The following is an 11,496-nucleotide window of genomic DNA, read 5'->3' as shown; positions in this document are numbered from 1 at the left end:
GCGCGCGCGCCGCAGGACGGGACTCCAGAATCGCCTGGGGGCGGGACCTCGCCGCTCGGGGGCGGGGTCTGGAGGGCGCAGCGCAGGCGCGCGTGGGGTTGCGTCGACGTGGGACGGGGTTGTGCGCTCCGCAGCTGGGCGCGGACGCCGAGAATTGTGGGAACGGGGAGGACTCGGCTGCCCGAGCTCGGTTCCTTTCGGGAGCCGAAGCTCCTCTCGGCTCGGGGAGGTGCCGCTCGGCTACACTCGGCTCCTCTCGGCTGCGGGAGGCGTCGCCTGGCTGCGCTCGGTCGCGCTCGGCTCCTCTCGGCTCCTCTCGGCTCCTCTCGGCTCCTCTCGGCTCCTCTCGGCTCCTCTCGGCTCCTCTCGGCTCCTCTCGGCTCCTCTCGGCTCCCCGAGGCTCCTCTCGGCTCCTCTCGGCTCCCCGAGGCTGTGCTGGGAGCTGGAGGCCAGGAGAGAGGCTGCGGTTGTTACCTGGAGCGAGCGCCCGCAGAGGCGGTCACCGCCTGCGGATGTGAGAAAACGCCCTGACCTGGCTCGCCCATCCATTCTTTTTGTTTTGTTTTGTTTTCCGAGACAGGGTTTCTCTGTGTAGCCCTGGCTGTCCTGGAACTCACTCTGTAGACCAGGCTGGCCTCGAACTCAGAATTCCGCCTGCCTTTGCCTCCCGAGTGCTGGGATTAAAGGTGTGCGCCACCACCGCCCGGCTCGTTATCCATTCTTAAGCAGGCCTGTTGTGTGCCAGGCGGAAATTTATGCCCTACTGTACACAGTACATTCATGCAGCACTCGCTAAATACCACACAGGTCACAAGTAGGAACAAAACGCTTGCTGTAGAGTATGCACTGATGCGGCAGCCTGCGGTAACGCAGGCATTAATATCGCATCTACTGTATACCAGGCCTTAAACGAACACGCATATGTAACTGCCACATTCAATATAGGGTATATGAAGTGTTTTTCACATATGTAAACATAAATGCTATGCCTGCTGTATACCAGACAACCTACAGTGTGCTAAGGGCTGACGCGGCACCTCCTATGAATGCGCTGCCTAGTGTATATATATGTATGTATGTATATATGTATGTATACATATGACATTATAAAGCACCTGCTGTCAACCAGGCTTACTGGCAGGTGAGAATTATGCATTAACAGTCTGTCTGCTGTATATCAAGCACCAACTTATGCTGTTGCTGTGCATGTGAACGCCCATGCGTATTGTTTACTGTTTTACAGTGCTGGGGTGGAACCTGGGACCCCGCACGTCCCAGGCAGGTAAGTTCCCTGTTGGTGGGCCAATCTGAGTCTCCTAGGCATGACCTAACTCACAAAGCTGAGAAGTGTTTTCCACTTTCCAGAAAGAGGCATGGGTACACAGTCAGCGCTCAAACAGTGCATTAATAAACAAAGAATGTCAAAGCCAGGGCTGTGCTGCGTGAGTCCCTGTCACAGTCCCTGCCTGATCGCCTTGAGATAAGATGAAGAGGGAGGGTCAAAGTCTCCATTTACTAGCTGATTGGGGTTGTGGGGAGATTATTCCCCCGAAACTCTCCCATGGGGCCTCTGTCCCCACCCCACGAGCTCACGGCTCAGACAAGGAGCTCCTGTCAAAGCTTGTCTTGCAGCTCACGGGCACAAGCCCTCGAGCCTTGGCCATCCCAGCACCCGATGAGAAGCATGTACCGTCATGTCTGCTCACATTCATCTCTGTGTGCATACGTACTTCCCTTTTCTGAAAATAATTTAATCTTTTTTTAAAGAATTATTTATTTTATGTTTATGAGTACACTGTCCCTGTCTTCAGACACACCAGAAGAGGGCATCAGATCTCATTACAGATGGTTGTGAGCCACCGTGTGGTTGCTGGGAACTGAACTCAGGACCTCTGGAAGAGCAGTCAGTGCTCGTAACCCCTGAGCCATCTCTCCAGCCCCCAAAATAATTTAATCTTGTTTTATGTGCACTGATGTTCTCCCTGCATTCATGTCTGTGAGGGCATTGCATCTTTGGAGCTGGACTCAAAGGTGGCTGTGAACCCCCATCCAGATGCTGGAAAACAAACCTGGGTCCTCTGCAAGAACAGCGGGTACTGTAACCACCGAGCCATCCTATCCCTCCAGCCCCTGCGATCTGCTCTGTTTGGGTTCATGGGTTAGGGATCATCAGTTGGTAAACTGTCACCAAGAAAGGGTCCCAAGTAGCCAGGTGGTTGTGGACACCTTTAATTCCACTATCCCGGAGCCAGAGGCAGTTGGATCTCTTGTGAGTTTCAAGGCAGCCTGGTTTACAGAGTGAGTTTCAGGACAACCAGGGCTAGAAACCCTGTCAAAAAGGGGGGCAGGGAGGAGTCCCAGGGGCGGAGGGGAGGGCACAGCTCCTAAGAGGGCTTCCTAGGGAGGCATGAGGACCTGAGCTCAAATACAATGCCCCAGCGACCCATCTCTGCTCTGAGGTAGAGACAGGTAAATCCTGGTGCTCATGGCCTGGCAGACTGGAGTCAGTGAGATAACCCTGGCCCAGGGTGAAGAGGCAGAGAGCCAAGTAGACACCACATGATGACCAGTCTGGCCTCCACGTGGGTGAGCACACCCACAGCCATGTGCATAGACCACCGAGGACAGACAGACCGAGGCTCTGCAACCAGGCTGGCCAGGATGGACAGACCAAGGCTCTGTAACCAGGCTGGCCAGGACCGCAGCTTCCTCTTGCCTCAGCAGGTTTGGAGCTGGCCATTCCTGTGCTCTGAACTGACCCAACCTAACTCTTGTTCTCAATTACAGTAACACCCAGGCCCCAGCATGGGGACCCCCAAAGCCATGAAAGAACAGAAAACCACCGGGAACAGTGGCTCAGGTAAGTTTTCCCCCAACATCATTTTTCTTATTATTACTTGGGAATTTTTTTTTTTTTTTTTTAGTTTTAGTTTTAGTTTTTTCAAGACAGGGTTTCTCTTTATAGCCCGGGCTGTCCTGGAACTCACTCTGTAGACCAGGCTGGCCTCGAACTCAGAAATCCGCCTGCCTCTGCCTCCCAAGTTCTGGGATTAAAGGTGTGCGCCACCACTGCCTGGCTATTTGGGAATTTCATATCATGTACTTGGCTCACACTTCCCAGCTCCCAGGTCTACCCCAACCTTGTAACCCCCCAAAATAAAGAAAAGAAAATTTAAAAACCTACAAGTCCAGTTTGTGTTGCCCATCTACACACCGGAGGGTGGTCACACTGAATTCTTCCCCACCCCTCACCCTGCCTGGACCTGCTGGAAGCCGTCAACTTCGGGGCAGCTACATATCAGCATCCTTAACAATTCTTAGGAGGTCTGTCAGATGGCTGTCTGTCTAGAGTGTGACTTTCAGGGTAGGATAGGGAGTAGGGGTTGTCACAGAAGCCTACCATGTCCCTTCCCTCAACTGTGCGCCGGCACTGCAAAAGTAGCCCTGTACAGTTGGGAGCATGGAGCACAGTCCTTCCGTGTGGTTTTCAGCACCAGCTAGTGCCACAGACATCTGTGTGACTCTCAGTGGTGACACTTGGAGCTCAGCTTGGGAAGCTGAGGTAGATAGGTCTCTGAGTTCAAGGAAACCCTAAGCTAGTGAATCCCAGGACAGTCAAGTTTACACAGTGAGACCCTGTCTGGGGAAAGAAGGAAAGGAAGAAAGAAAAAATAGATAAAATAACCCAAAAAGCAGAGCCCTGTGGTGCAGGCCTATCATCCCAGCAACTGGGCGCCCGAGCCAAGCGGATTACATGTCTGAGCAGAGCAGGAGACCTTAGGAGTTGCCCTGTGGTGTTAGTGAGCCTGAGTCTGGGGGTTATCACCAACATCAGAGGGAGACTTAGCCCTGAGCAGGGACAGTGGCCTGAGAGATTACCCCCACCTGAGGCCTAGAGACAAAGTCTGGCTGCCACACCCTGCAGTCCGCCGAGCCGCTCCCTTCTTCCTCAGCCTTGGCCTATGAACCCTAGGGATGGAAGGTTTATGGGTCCATCTTGGGCTGGGGACAAGGCAACTCCCTTTCTCAGAGCCTGGACAAAGGTATGGATATCACAGAGGCCTTGAGGAGTTCTTAAGAATGCACTGGGTGAGGGAACCCAAGACCTTCACACAGCCAGGAGTGGACTGCCCCCCCAAGCTGTGCCCAGCCCTGGGGAGCTGCCCTCACTTCAGCCACCTGTAACATGCAGAGTCATCACCTAGGAGCCCCGGAGGACAGGCTTTCCCTGTCCTGCCCAAATTGAAACATCTTTCGTTCTCCCCCATTTACTTTTACTTTTTTTTTTTTTTAAAAATCTTAAGACAAGATCTCACTATGTAGCCCAGGCTGGTCTGGAACTCACAGTGATTCTCCTGCCTCTGCCTCCTGAGTAGTAAGATGACCACCTTGAGCCACATGTCTGGCCTTCAGAACTTTAGCTGAGAGTCACGTCTCTGGGCTTTGTGCAAGTTTTCACTGACCCCCAGGAGCATGAAGGGTGATTACAGTGCCAGTCAGCAGTGCCATCAAACGGAGACTCACACCAGCCTGATGCTACTAACACCAGGAAGGGCCAGAGGCTGCGTCGGGAAGGTGGGGGGATGGGGTGGGGTAGGTGGATGGAACCAGGTGTGGGGTACACTGGTCACTCGGAGGCAGGTCAGTAAACCAATGTCATCCTCAGCTACATGGTAAGTTTGGGGTTAGCCTGAGCTACGTAAGCTAGCCTGAGATAACATGAGCTACATGAGACCCTGTCTCGGGAACTCTGATGATCGATAGTGGTGGAAACAAAACCCCTCTGTGCTGGGTTACAGCTTTGTTCATAAACCCCAAGTGGGAACAGCCAGTGTTGGTGCTGAGGGAAGGGCAGGCAGTGCAGTCCTTCACCCACTACAGTGAACAGGAGTGAAGCCCTGACACCCTGTGGCATGGAGGGACCGACAAGACGGAACTGGGTGAAGGCGGAATGTTCTAGATCACATACATAGCTGAACAATCCGAAAGACACCGAAGTCACACACTCTGCAATGTGAATTTCACAACATTTGAATTATACTTCACAAAATGTACCAGTAAATCAGGTAGTCCCAGATATGTGGGAGGCTGAGGCAGGAGAGTGGCAGCGAGTTTGAGGAAGTGAGGGCCTTTCTGGTAGATTGTCTACAAGATTGTCCCAGGCAAGAGCTCACAGCCTGGGCAAAGGCCCTGGGGCAGGACAAGCCTGTGCTGAACAGCATGAGGGCTCCTGTGGCTACACAGAGGAAGAGGGAGAGCGACAGGGAGGAGGGAGGCAGGGAGGAGGGAGGCAGGGAGGAGGGCGGCAGGGAGGAGGGAGGCGGGGAGGAGGGAGGCAGGGAGGAGGGAGGCAGGGAGGAGGGAGGCAGGGACTGGGTTTTGACCCTAACAGAGGGGGTCTAGGAAGAGGCTGGCTCCTGTGGCGCCCTCTGGTGGCCGCCGTGGAAAGGACAGCCATGGCCAACTGGTCAGCCTGATGGAGCATATCACCCAGTTCCTGGTTCAAATCTCAGCTTTCTCTTTTTTGTTCTCCCAACTCCATGTTTTTGGAATATCAACTCGAATCGAGAGGACAGCCTCGGTGCGCCTGCATTTCCTGCCTCCCAGAGCTTCAAGGCCAAGCGTTCCTCCCCAGGCCCAGCTGCAGCAGGTCGATCTTTCCTGCCTGCAGATAGTTGGGGAGAAGGAGGAGTGGGGATTTTGTTTTGCTTTGCTTTGTTTTTCTGAGGCAGGGTCTCACTATGTATCCCTGACTACTCTGGACTTGCTATTGTAGACCAGGCTGGCCTTGAACTCACGGAGCTGTGCCTGCTTCTGCCTCCTGAGCACTGGGATACAAGCACTGGTGTCGGCATCACTCACTCTTCTGTTCGTTTCTCACGCTCACTGCAATCCTCCGACCACAGCAACAGCGGCAGCCACCCCAGCACCCAAGAACTGTTCATCCGCTCTCCCCCAGCCTCCTTTGAGACCGGACCCAACCTGGCTTCCTCCAGGACAAAGACAGGAGACCCTCACACTGCATGTCCCCAGGTTCCGGCTTTGGGCCAGGTAACTGGAGACGGCCAGTCAGCGACCCATCTAGCTCCTTCACCGGCTTGGCTCTTTAGACCGGCTGTCCTAATAGCAATCGCGAACTCATATACTTGCTTCAAAACCTTAGCTCAAATGCTTCTTCCTCTAGGGAGCTGTCTTCAGTGTTATTCTGAGATGTTTAATCTACCTAGCCATGAATTCATCCAGGCCCAATTTTTCCTTCCACTCCGGCCCAGACTCACCAGACCTCCAGTGACCTGCCTGCCTCAAGCCCCTCACACAGCTTACCTTGTAGCTCCCACCGGTACTGCTTGGAATAAATTCAAGGCCTAGGATCCCCCAGAGAGGGGCTAGGGGCGTGGTCACGGCGGAGCCCCGCCCAGACCCCCAGTGAGGATTGGTGCCTGGGGCATGGTGGCCCAGTGAAGACCCCACAACATAGCTGTCACACTGGGAGAGCTCCTGGCATGAAATGGGTGGAAGCCTGGACTTAGTTGGCTCAGCACCCTGCAGAGCCCAAGACATCCCACCAGGGGTGACCTAGCCCAGCGTCTGCATCACCCCGGAGAACCCCTGGACTAGCGCCATGCAGCGTCAGTCTGAAGCACCCTGAGGGAGCCTGAGCTCTCCAAGCCTGGAATGACACCAGCACCTGCCAGGCCTTCCACGGGCTGGGGTGTAGGGTGGGGAGGTGGTGACAACCAAACCTGGGGAGCTGCCGCCCCCGTGTGGCCCATACTAGGACTGCAGCATTCTATCAAGTTTGATGCTAAGAAACTGGGCGTGGCCCTGGCTAGGGGGCTCGGGATCCTGGAGCTGGGATATCACCTGTGTCCCGGGGGAGGAGTCACTACCGGAGCCGCTCAGGCCCGTGTGGGGTCCTGGGTGCTGAGCATAAGGCCCTCTAGGGACGGCCGTCTGCGGATCCGGCCTGGCCCGGTTTTAGAAAACAATGTATGTGGGGAGCTGGCTGGTTGCGGAGTTAAAAACGCAAGTTTCTGAGTCTTTAACTTAGGCCTAACACCCACTTCATAGAAAAAGAGACAAAGGGACAGAGAGGGCAGAGCTGTGTGCTTTCAAGATTAACTCAAAAAGAGAAGTGATGCAGTGTGGGTAGACACCCAAGGATTGTGGGAAGTGGGTGACATGACCATTGCAGGTGAGCAGTCCCCTCAGAGGCCACTGGCTCCCACAACATCCGGGCAACAGTAACATGGTTCACTTCAGTTTTCAAGACCCCAGAGCTGTGAGCCAGGGAAATGTGTGCTGGGTAAACCTGAGGACCATAGTTCGAATCCCTGCCTCCCCAGGATACACCCTTAAGTCTAGTGGCACACAGTATGACCATCAGACACTCCAAGCAGGATGTGAGCAGGTTGGTGCCAGCACTTGGAGACACCAGTTTTCCTTGTGATTGGTTCTCTCAGGCCGGGATCCAGTTTGAATCTCACTTTTCCCAGGAAGCTGTATGTCTTTAGAGCACTGTGTTGACCTCTCTGAGCCCCTCAGACCTCCTTTTGGCAGCCAAATCTGCTTACTGAGAGAATGCTCAACTTTAAATTATAGAATTCACTGTGCTTAGCCTATGTTGCAAAAATAAAGTACAATCCAGATTCACTAAGGATGGGTGACACTGGGTGTGTAAGGTGGATGTGCTGGTCTGGGGTAGCCTGCTCTCTGTCCTCACCTGGAAGTCAGCTCAACTGTTCCTTCACTGTACTAAATGGCTACGTTTTGAATGCAGAGTATGATGGCACAGGCCTTGAAGCCTGGCACTCGGGAGGCAGAGGCAGAGGTGCACGGGGCAGAGGGGCAGAGAGGCAGAGGGGCAGAGGGGCAGAGGCAGAGGGGCAGAGGGGCAGAGGCAGAGAGGCAGAGGCAGAGGGATCTGTATAAATTCAAGGCCAGCCTGGTCTACAGAGTGAGTTCCAGGACAGCCAGGGCTACACAGAGAAAACATGTCTCAAAAAACAAAACCAACAAAACAAAACAACAACAACCACAAAAAAATGATGCACTCTGGCCTCTCTCTTTACTAAGCTGTTTTGTTTTTTTGTTTGTTTAAGGTTTTAAACTCTTTTATGTTAAAGATTTATTTATTTTTATTTTATTTGTGAGTCGTTTATCTGCCTGCGTGTTTGTACATACTGTGAGTGCAGTGCCCACGGTGGCCAGAAGGGGACATCATCTCTCCCTGGAGCTGACATCACAGATGTGAACCCCATGTGAGTGCTGTGAACTGAGCCCTGTTCTCTGTGGGAGCATTTGGTGCTGTAATCACTGAGGCGTCCCTCCAGTCCCCTTCCTTTTATTCTGGGCGTATAGTGCAGCAGAGCCAGCCAGGGCTCCCCAGGGATCCTCCTGTGTTCCCTCCTGCTACCTGAAACAGCGCCTGAGCCACAAGCCCAGTCACGTGTCACTTTGATCCTGGCTCCTCATGGGCCCATGATAGGGCCTCTGCCCACTCAGCAAACTTTCCAGCCACAAAGTAACAGAGGATGCCCCTGAGTTCCTGATTCTCCAGCCTCTGCCTCCCGTAGGCTACCTCACAAACAGAAGCCTTGAGACAGACCTCACACTTGGCTGCTGAGTACCTCAGGGACCAGTGCAGACCATCTGGGAGCCCAGCACTTTCTGTTCCCCAAATAACCTCAGGTGTCTTTAGAGACACACTCAACCTCAGAATTACACGACAGTCCCCCTGAGAGGCTGGGCAAGACCTTAAAAACCCTTAAACACCCCAGGAGACTCCCGGATCTGACGTGCCAGCTCCCTCGGGTGGGTCAGGTAGCTCTGAGCAGAGACAAATCTCACACACACAAGATGCCGTCCCTGAGGACACTGGCAGGGGAGGGGGTGGATTCTAGGCCACAAGCTCCTGTCAGCCTCTGCTGCCCCACATACCCAGGAGGATACTGGACTCTACCCCCAGTGCTGTATAAACCAGATGTGGAAGCAAGAGCCTCAGATGTTCAAGGTCAGACTCAGTTACAAAAGGAGTTTGGGACCAGCCTGGGCTATACAAACCCTGTCTCAAAAAGAAAAAACAAAACTAAACTAAAACCAAGCATTTTGAGTGTTGGTCCTTGGCCGAGGTTTTGGAGATGACAGGAACGAAGGCATAATGAACAAATTAAACACCTACATGTATATGGATTTCCATTACATCACAACAGGTGGGGGAGGGCAGAGGTCACGGCCACCACGGGGTGGAGCTGGGGTCCACACCGAGTGGTGGAGAAACAGGAACCCCAAGGTAAGCCAGCGAAGGAAGGTGTAGTCCTGGATGCTGTGTGCTCAGTTAGTTGTTGTTATTGTTTGAAGTGCTGGGAACCTAGGGCCTGTGCTCACTCAGAGACAAGCACCACACTCCCAGCCTGGAAATTCTGGCTGAAGGACTCAGTCAAGTAGCCCAGGCTGGCTTTACATTCACTAAATAGTGAATAGTATATACTCCACCAATTGCGAGGATATACTCCACCATGTCTAGCTCAAAAAGGAAGAAAACGTATATATAATGTCCTAAAAATACCAACATCCACACATTCAGTCTTGACTCTGTCTAGATCCCACAAAAACACACCCACAGCCTTTGTGCAAAGGCCCTGGGGCAGGATTGCTGGAGGAGCAGAGGCCCAGATGTCTGAGACACAGGGAGAACAGTGTCAGAGAGGGGAAGGCATGGGTGGGGTGATGAAACAGGTGGGCCCCTCCTCGGGTAGAAGGCTAAACGCTCTCATACAGAACCACTAGCAGCCAGCGCACAGTAAACAGAGGGAGCAAATGGGAAAGAGGTCATTTTGGAAGTGACCCCTTGGTGAAGCCTCTGCCTTGCTAACGGGGGACTCGGCCCATGTCAGGACCCACAGTCTGGTACCAGTCAGGGTGGCTGGCCTGAAGCTCCCACCTGTTCGCAGAGGGAGGCCTTGTTGCTCAGTGGTTACCCATTTGCCCTGGCCTCTCACGGACACTGGACCCTCTGTCCATCACCGAAGCCTGTGCTCTCCCAGGTGGCCTATTGGCCATTTGTATCCCAGCCAGGAAGGACGCGAGTGTCCCACAGTGGGTAGTTGAGACATCACAGTGAGAGGCTCTGAGGACTCAAAGCTGCACACTGAGGGTGAAGTGTCATGTTGGTGTCAGGGAAGGCTGGACTCCCACAGTCCAGGCCTCAAACATTTTGTTTTGAGTGACATGTTGACAGCCCCCATTCTGGGATTTTTAGGTGAGGTTCTTTTGGGAGGGTCTCATGTAGCCCAGGCTGACCTGAGACAAACTGTGTTTTGGGCAATCTCTGATCTCCTGATCCACTTGCTTCCAAGGCCTGGTTACTGTGGTGCATACTGGTGCACTCTGCCCAGTGAACTCAGTTTTTAACTGAGCGTGACAGTGATGTCACGGGACTTGATGTGTAGAGACATCTGTCACTCTTTGCATGGAGTAGGTGGAGGCCAGGCAGAGTAGTCAGCACTGACAGAGCCCAGGACACCACAGAAGTCGAAGGACAAGGCTGACAGAGAACCTCCTTTCTCTCTAGCACCTCACAGGGCGCCCAGTGCCTTCTGGGTAATAGCTCAACTCCTAATCCCAGGATGCACCCTGCTCTAGCCAGTGTCCTAGTCACCTGCCTTCATGCCACCCCAAAAAAGGGCCCAACACAATGAAATCGAGACTCCATCTGCAGCTCTGCCGACTGATGTGTGATTTGGCCACATCAGCCCCTGCTCCTCCAGTTCTTCATTCTCTTAGGGACACTAGTCACTCCTTCCCATTCAAGTGTTTAAGCCAGAGCCTGGTGCAGACAGAGGGAACTGGAGAGATGGCCCAGTGGTTACAGCACCATCTGTGACTCCAGCTCCAGAGAACATAGCGCCCCCCTCTGGTCAGTGTCGGAAGCGCATGCACATGGTGCACACATGGGTGAAATAAAGAACAACCAAAACCAAAACCAAGACTGTCCTGACCCAGAGTCAGGTTGCACGGTCCAAGCCTGTTATCCCTGCTTTTGGGGGGTGGGAGGCTGAGGCAGAAGAACCCCAAGTTCAAAGACAGCCTGGGAAACTTTGAGACCCAACCTGAAAACAGAGAGTACATAGTAAGAGAGCTGGGGCCTGGCTCAGGGGCAGAGCCCATTCCAGACCCCCACCTGTCCTGCATGAGGGAGGTCCTAGGACACCCACAGTCAATAAGTTAGTTTATAAGTCAGCTCATTAAACACAAGTTGACCGTAATTCTCCCCTTCCCCGCATGCTATAGGAAATCGCTTGTTTGTGGGGGAGGGCTGTGATTGGGATATAAGTTAATGAATGAATGAACACATGGAAAATTGTTTGTTGTTTATCCACCCACCCATCCACCCACCCACCCATCCATCCACCCATCCACCCATCCATCCACCCATCCATCCACCCACCCACCCATCCACCCACCCATCCACCCATCCACCCATCCACCCATCCA

This window comes from Grammomys surdaster, unplaced genomic scaffold (genome assembly GCF_004785775.1).
Source record: "Grammomys surdaster isolate TR1022 unplaced genomic scaffold, NIH_TR_1.0 209, whole genome shotgun sequence".
NCBI classification, from domain to species: domain Eukaryota; kingdom Metazoa; phylum Chordata; class Mammalia; order Rodentia; family Muridae; genus Grammomys; species Grammomys surdaster.
The sequence above is the reverse complement of the archived record's forward strand: the minus strand, read 5'-3'. Positions refer to the sequence as shown.